Below are 6,511 nucleotides of genomic sequence, written 5' to 3'. Positions count from 1 at the left end.
TTATGAGGATTAAAGTATTAAAAAAATGTGTCTTGCCAATGGGAGAGAGGTGGTAGAACTAAGTTTTCCTAATACACATCCCAGAAAAGATTTCTGAAAGCTTGCTGGAGGATAATCATAGCAATTATGGACATGACAATAAGAGTCTTTGCATCTGATTGACATTTTCTTTCTTTCAGCATGGTTGCCATATGAAAATTGTGTTACCCTTAGTTTGACAATATTTTTATTTAAAACTAGACACACTTTTGTTTAAGACTTTGGAAGTGTGTTTATAGTTTAGATTTCTTAAAAATGGTGTTCATATCAAAATACATGTGCATTCCTAGAGGTGAGTTGATGCTGAACTGTGATGCTGACCCTTCCCTCCCCTATGTTCCTTTTTTCCCATTAATGACTTAGTGCAAGTCCATTAAAATAATTTTGAAATACAAAGATTTATGATTTCTCTATTTCAAAGATATTTCTCTTTAATTCTTTCTACACTATGAGGATATATCTTATTGCATATAACTTTTTTGTTTAAAATTTTTTTAAATTTATCTTTATTGCTGAAAGTATTACAGATGTTCCCCTTTGTTGTTGTTGTTTTAACCCCTTGACCCCCTCCACCTTGCACTTGCATATATATATATATATATATATATATATATATATATATATATATTCCCTGGTTACCCCCTCCCACATCCCAGAGTATTATGCTAACAAAAATAAACCAGTCAGAGAAAGATAAGTATCACACGATTCATTTTACATTTTTATACATATTTTATCATTAAGATTTCTTCATGCCATTTTAACTTCATAAAATCTTCAGGAAAGGATTTTAGAAGTGATTGCAAAAGCACAGTTGAGAATTATTGGTGACCTCTCTTAAAGTAATGGTTGTGAAAATAAAAATATAACAGAGATGAATGATATTGTGGACAAAAAGGGGCCATATGTTAACCTGACTAACTCAGGGATGACCTGTGTGGCAGCCTTGCAAACTCAAGGGACCTAAAGTAACCATAAAGGATGGTCTGAAATGAAAACCTTGAATTAAAAAGTAGTTTATAGTGGGTAGTCATGTCCTAGGTTAGTATCTTCCTCAACAAAGATCAACTTTGATCTTCACTGAACCTATTTTTTGCATCTAAGATAACAACCCTGCTGAATGTCAAGGTAACTTGTAACTTCCCTTTTTCCAGACCCCTCAGGGTACAATCAATGCACCAGGGCACCAGGGACAGAGACCACAAATTCCCTTATTGTTATTGTTAATTGTTGACTATTAACTATCCTGCACCCCCCTAATTTAAAAAAGTATGTGTCTATCATTTTATTTTTATCCAATCCCAGAGATTCCCCCCACACTTTGCTTTTACCCTGACTCCCTAATGAATCACCAATGGAGTTAATGTAACCCACTCACATCTCCTCTTTTGATTGTAATCTATAAAACAAGGTAAAAAAAAAAATGGCATTCTCGGAGCACTATCTCAATATGTTGAGATTCTGCTTTCTGGCAGTTGTTGACTCAAATAAACTCACAAAAATTCTTCACAGGTTTGAGTGTGGGTTGTTTTTTTTATGTTAACAATACTTAGTATATGTAAACAAATTTTAATAACTGATTGTGGGTTGGTTTCATAGTTGATGCTTAGGTTTCTGATGTGAAATCAAGTTGATTGTATGTCATTCAATGAGATAGTGACAGAGAATTACTATTGTTTATAAAAGGGAATAGTGAAACCCACTTTGAATACATAAAATTTGAGGTGTCTGCAGAACGTTTATAAAAATCCATTTAAATTCTCGCTGAAACCGGTTTGGCTCAGTGGATAGAGCATCGGCTTGCAGACTGAGGGGTCCCAGGTTCGATTCCGGTCAAGGGCACGTACCTTGGTTGCGGGCACAACCCCAGTAAGGGGTGTGCAGGAGGCAGCTGATCGATGTTTCTCTCTCATCGATGTTTCTAACTCTCTATCCCTTTCCCTTCCTCTCTGTATAAAATCAATAAAATATATTAAAAAAATAAATAAATAAATTCTCAAGTACTCCCAGTGTTTCAGATGCAGTATTAGACACTACTAAGGTACAGGAAAACAGTAGAAAGCAAAGAGTACTCTGCCTTCATTATAACTGGTGATACAAACAAAAATTATGATAAATGCTATTATTAAGAAATGAAGGGTAGCCCAGCCGCAGTGGCTCAGTGGTTCATCAGCCTATGAACAGGAGAGTTGCAGTTCGATTACTGGTCACAGCACATGCCTGGGTTATGGCCTGGATCCCCAGTGGGGGCATGCAGGAGGCAGCCAATCAATGATTCTCTCTCATAATTGATCTTTTTATCTCTCTCTCCCTTCCTCCCTTCCTCTGTGAAATCAATAAAAACATATTTTTAAGAAATGAAGGGTAAAATGACATTCTAATAGGAGTCTCTAACTGAGCAAAGAGAATATGAGTAATGACTTCCCTAAGCAAGTGGTATGTAATTGAGGTCTAAAGATAGAGGGTAAGTAATCTCGGGAATATAAAAGAGAATGAAATTTTAGACAAAACAGAATAGGAAAATAGAAGTTGAGAACATATTGGACCATCTGAAAAACAAATAAGTGTCTATGAAACTTTAAGCATAAATGTTGAAAATTAGACAGAAAGAGGGTTATGAAAGATGAGATTTTACTTTAGTTTTAATTCTTAGACAATATGCAACTACTAATTAATTGCAATTAAATGATGAAATGATCAAACATGTATTTAAGAATGTCTGTCCTGCCGAAACCAGTTTGGCTCAGTGGATAGAGCGTCGGCCTGAGGACTGAAGGGTCCCGGGTTCGATTCCGGTCAAGGGCATGTACCTTGGTTGCGGGCACATCCCCAGTGGGGGGGTGTGCAGGAGGCAACTGATCGATGTTTCTCTCTCATCGATGTTTCTAACTCTCTATCCCTCTCTCTTCCTCTCTGTAAAATATCAATAAAATTAAAAAAAAGAATGTCTGTCCCATTATTGAATATTTGAGAAAGAGTAGAGTTGCCAGCAAAGAAAAAAAGATAAAAGAGTCTTAATAAAAGGATATAGTAATAGTTGAGTAGAGAGTTGTATCTCTTTTATCCTAACTAAAATTTCAGGAAATGTGAGGTTTTAAGGTAATTCTTATTGTAGATTTTCTTTTCTCTTCAAATCTGTATAATTAAATCATGTTCTGTGGAAGTCTGCTTTCTTTTGTGGCCTTTGATTTAAGATACTCTTTCTAAAGATGTAAATTTCTCTCCAGTTCACCAGATTTTTAAAATGAGCCATGGATGCTCTTTGTGACTGGCCCTGAGTACTGTTTGGAGCTATCAATAATCCACAGCTTGTAGAGTAATGGGCCTTTGGAAAGGACCAAGATGTGCGTCAGGTCTGGTTTTCCTAGCCCAGGGTCCAGAAGGAGATCAGGCAAAGACTCAAAGCCTCCAGAGATCTGCCTCTGCCTATAAACTCATTGTTATTCTCAGTCTTAAATAGCCTCAGGATATCAACCACAGCAAGGCGTAGACTCCACAGGATGAAGGGAGAGGTTTTTCTACAGGGTGGCACAATTGCTTCCCCAGGCAAAAGTTGCCTGGATGTTAAAGTTCTCCTGGAGAAAGATGTCCAAGAGAAAACCGGGGTAGCTGCCTTCCAAACTCTAATCTTAGATCCCCCAACCATGGATAGATCCAGAGACACAGAAACATGGAATAGACTGTAGAATCTCAGAGGGAAGGCAGAGTTGGGTGGGTGGGTGGGTGGGAAGGGATCAACCAAGAACTTATATACATATATGCATAGCCCATAGACACAGACAATAGTGTGGTGAAGGCCTGGATAAGGGATAAGGGGGGAAGGGGTCAATGTGGAAAAAGGGGGACACATATAATACTTTCAACAATAAAGATTTTAAAAATAAGTAAATAAATAATAAAATGAGCAATGGAGATGTTAAATGAAAGTCACTTCCGGCACCCCTGTACATTTTTCTTTCCATGTTGACAGTTAGTGACTTGGGATTCTGTGCTGCTGTCACCTTGCTCAAACTTTTCTCATTCAATGACTGTAAGGCAGACTTTGATGCCTGCCTCATCCAGATGTTCTTCATCCATGTTTTTTTCTCAACAGAGTCAGGCATCCTCTTCACAGTGGTTGATGACCACTAGGTGGCCATCTCCAACCCACTCAGGTACACTACTGTTTTGAGGAATTTCACCATTGCTAAGATAGGTGCATGGAACTTTTGCTATGGGCTGTGGCTGTCATTTCTAGGACCCTTTCTAATTAAGTGAATGAGGTTTTGGAAGTCTAATGTGTTATCCCACTCATACTGCTCACATACCCAAATATCACTGAGCTCTCCTGCTGTGACCAGCACATCACAAGCATCTATGGCCTCATCACCATTCTTATCACTTTTAGAGTGGACTGTGTACTCGTTTTCCTTTGTTATTTGAAGATTCTGTCACTGGGTAGTCATTTCCTCCTGGGAAGAATAGTTCAAGGCCCTTAACACTTGTATTTTCACATCTGAGCTGTGCTGCTGATCTATGCCCCTATGCTGGGGATATGCATTATGCATCATTTTGGGAAACATGTTCCACCCATGGTGCACATTATCATGGGTTATACATACCTATTGATCCCGCCTGTTCTCAAGCCTGTTTTATGCACTGTTAAAATCCAGGAGATAGGCATCTGTACTTTGGGTAATCTACTGAAATTATAGCCGAGAGAACTTTAGGGTCATTTACAGATTTCTGTAATAATTCCTATTAAATTGACTTCTAACTGGAGCAAAGGATATATATATATATATATATATATATATATATATATATATATATATTCCTGTGTTTACAATCCTCTTGCATTTGTTTGTCTCTCTCACTATTCTCAAATTTTTTGAACAATATCTTATGACCTTTTGTTTACCACAAGTAACTAAACTAAGATAGGTAATAAATAATTGTACAAATAAAGAGTGCATTTTCAATAATCTATATAATCAGGAAGCCCCACTATTCATGGAAAGCAGTGATTTGTTAAAATATCTGTAATGCAAAACATAAGGCATTCCATGATTTTTCACAACCTATCCTTGAAATTATATTTAGTTTTCTCAGCTTTCATTTATGAGAGTTTTATCTTGCTTAGTATGACTTTACAAGTATATTATTTTACTTTACTATGTATATAACCTAACTTCTTTGAATCTATTGGCAAGTACACATGTAAAACTTAGATAATGAAGCAGAAAATTACAGAATGGACTGAAATCAGACATTAACTAGTATCTTGACATGCCAAATAGTGGTCTTTGTCTCACAATTTTACTTGCTGATTAACACTTTTCTGAGTTATGAAATTATATAACTAAACTTAAATAAAATAGTCTATTAACTCTTAGTAGCTGTTGGAAAGTGTGTTGCTAAGAATATCCAATAGAAAAAAGATATATTTTATTTGGACAGAACCCACTTTAAATATTTTTGCCTCCAAGCAGTCATTAGAATAACATAAAATAACATAAAAATAGAGAAATGTCAGTGCTTTAGGTAGGTCCCATTTGCATCATGCCCTGCCAAGAATGGGAAAGAAATACTTCATGAGCCAGCACACCAACCTCTCAAAGGCTACATAGGGCCTTACATATTCCTTGCTCCCACATTTTGCTGATTGACTATGACTTTTTTATACCTATTATATGAAAAAAACAAACAAAACAAAAGTTTTCAAAACATTACTCTTACAAAGCATAGTTTTCTAGACATGCATGAGAAATTCATATTTCTAAAAGGTTGAATGACAAAGTAGGAGCTTGTAAGTTTCACACATTATCTCATCTGTGCCTCTAACCACTCTATTGCCAGCCTACTTCACCCTCAGTCTAGATTCTCTGGAAAAACATATGAACACTTTTTGCAGTTGTTATTTTTAGTTCCTTATTTATCTTTCTCATCTTTCATATCATCCAGAACTCTTTATTTTTGGAATTTAGTGCCCTTATGTTTCCTGGTAAAAGAATTTTACCAGGAAACACTGAAGATTGTCTATTTGTTTAAGACAAGGAACATGTCTATTCTTTCCACTGAAATATTTGTACTAAAAAGGAATCAAGCAATGCATGTGACCTACAAAATATATATTGGAAAAATTAAGAAGTAAATGAATGGCTGCGAATCATTTGAGACATAAACCACAAAATGTAAAACAAAGAATCAAGACCAAAATCTATGCCAGGAAAAATTGTAAAATCATATAAAGAAGAAGAATTAAAAATGATTTTGTTTTGGAGCAGTGTGGATATTTATGATTAAACACCATCTTTTGAGATCAACTAAATGATGAGACTGAGACCTATATTTTGGTATGTAAGAAAATTCTAAAAGAATATCATATTATTAAACCCTATCTTAAATGTTCACCACTGGAAAAGGAAGCAAAATTTTATATTATTCAGTATTTTCTGACTTACATTAAATAATTTCCCAACACTGGTGATAA

The 6,511-nt window shown here is 35.7% G+C and overlaps 1 pseudogene across 1 annotated transcript; it reads left to right on the top strand.

Moving 5' to 3' along the window:
* Positions 1-3,999: 3,999 nt before the first annotated feature.
* Positions 4,000-4,733, top strand: LOC308233659 (olfactory receptor 51I2-like; annotated as a pseudogene). Its single transcript has one exon. The product of its transcript is annotated as an olfactory receptor 51I2-like (transcript).
* Positions 4,734-6,511: the final 1,778 nt, after the last annotated feature.

This window comes from Plecotus auritus (assembly GCF_963455305.1).
Source record: "Plecotus auritus genome assembly, chromosome: 9".
Lineage (NCBI taxonomy): Eukaryota > Metazoa > Chordata > Mammalia > Chiroptera > Vespertilionidae > Plecotus > Plecotus auritus.
The sequence above is the reverse complement of the archived record's forward strand: the minus strand, read 5'-3'. Positions and strand labels throughout refer to the sequence as shown.